Source organism: Panthera uncia, chromosome E3 (assembly GCF_023721935.1).
Source record: "Panthera uncia isolate 11264 chromosome E3, Puncia_PCG_1.0, whole genome shotgun sequence".
NCBI lineage: Eukaryota > Metazoa > Chordata > Mammalia > Carnivora > Felidae > Panthera > Panthera uncia.
Genome location: NC_064815.1, coordinates 23,978,031 through 23,980,159, shown reverse-complemented (window position 1 = coordinate 23,980,159; position 2,129 = coordinate 23,978,031).

Below are 2,129 nucleotides of genomic sequence, written 5' to 3'. Positions count from 1 at the left end.
CCCTTTTTTTTTTTTTTTTTTTTTTTTTTTTTTTGAAGGAGAGAGAGAGACAGAGCATGAGTGGGGGAGGAGCAGAGAGAGAGGAAGACACAGAATCCGAAATAGGCTCCAGGCTCTGAGCTGTCAGCACAGAGCCTGACGCAGGGCTCGAACCCACAAACTGCAAGACCATGACCTGAGCCGAAGTCGGACGCCCAACCAGCTGAGCCACCCAGGCGCGCCCCTCCTGCCTCTCTTTAGACCTCAGTTTATCCACCTGTGGAAGGAGGGGTCGGACTAAATGGTTTAGTTTCCAACAGGGAACCTTCTTGGTCTATTTCTGGTGGGTTGATGTCCTGGGAACTTTGGCCATTTTCCTGGTTCCAGAAGCTGTTATGTGTCAAAGAAGGGAGAAGTGCCCCCAGAATACAGGTGCCATTTGATCTGGGCCAGAAACCCACTCATTTGGGTAAATCATACTCTTTACTACACCCTGCCCCCCGCCCCCCTGATGCACTCACCCCCATCTTTTCTGAGCTCTCTACCCTAGAACCTGGGTGTACAGACCAGGTGGGGATCCAAGGGGGTCTGTGAATTGCCTGAACCTGTCTGCAAAACTCTGTGTGTACATGTATGTGCATGAATGTGTGTGTGTGTGTGTGTGTGCACATGTGTATGTGCATGTGTGTATTATACATTTCTGGGAGATCCTCCCCAGGGTTCAAAGTTTCAAAGGCTTGCGTGTCCTTAAAAGCTTGGGAAACCTCTGGCCTTGGGGCGCCTGGTGGCTCAGTGGGTTAAGCATCCAACTCTTGATTTCGGCTCAGGTCATGATCTCGTGATTTGCGAGTTCAAGTCCCACACTGGGCTCTGCGCTGACAACATGGAGCCTGCTTGGGAGTCTCTCTCTCCCTCTCTCTCTGTGTCTCACCCCTGCTTGCACATGTGTGCTCTCTCTTTCTCAAAATAAATGAATAGACATTAAAAAAAAAAACCCTTAAGAGGTTAACTCATTTCTCAAAGATGATGGATACCAGAGCAGTGGAGGGATGGTGGTGGTAACTGAACCAATTCATTCATTCAGGTGTCATTGTCTACCCTCGGCCAGGCACAGGCCTGGGTGCCTTAGGGGACATGAAGAAGACTGCCTGGTGCCTGCCTGTCCTCCTTGGAGTCAGTGTCACTGTGTGGACCACAACCTTCCTCAACACACCCGCCTTCTCATGCTCAAGGGAAATGGAGGTGAATTCGAGCTGGGCTTTGAAAGGGAAGGATGATTTGTCAAATAGAGAAGGGGACAAGGGCATTACAGGTAGAACTAAGGGCAATGGCTCCGAGGTTAGCTTATTAAGGCCGGGGAAGGTGGCACAGAGGCACAGAGGCCAGTCACAGTGCAAGCACCTATGGGTGTCGGGAGTCCGATATTTCTTGCTCCTGGGCTGCCACTTAACCTCTGCCCCCCCCCCCCCCGGGGTGTGTGTGTGGGGGTGCTGGCAGCTGTGTCAACTCCTCTGATACCCCAGGAGACGGGTCTTACTCCGGGGAGGAGGGTGTAATATTCATCTGGGTCTTGAGTACCACTTTTTCCAATAACAGGTTGGGAGTGTATCACCAAGACCCCCGTGCCTTTCCCCCCCACCTGCCTTGGTCTCAGGACAGCTCAGTAAGACCTGGGGTTCTCAGCTCGGCTCTACCGGCTACATCATCCCCTCCTCATCAGTTCCTGTCCAGTTCAAATGTCACCTCCTCCGTGAAGCCTTCCGGGGAAGCTCCTCCCCATCTCTCCCAGCATCTCGAGTTTGCATCTCTCCCAATGGTCTGAGACAGCCTTGTGAGCCGAGCATCAACACGATTTCAACGTCGATAGGGGACCATCTCCGAGGCGGGTGTGGGCGCACCCCAGACGCCCCACAACTGACTGCCTCCGGCGGAGGACAAGGTATACGGCAGCGTTTTCCGCCCGCCCGCCCGCTTGCGGCGCGGCGCGGCGGCCGGAGAAACGCGAGGCCGCGTGAACGCGCGCCTGACCCCCGCCGCGCCAGGCCCCGCCCTCCCGCGCCCGCCCCAGCGCCGGCCCCTTTTGTTCCCTCCCGGAGCCGGGCCGCTCGCTCCGCTCCCGCTCAGCTCGGCTCGGCTCGGCTCGGCCGCGG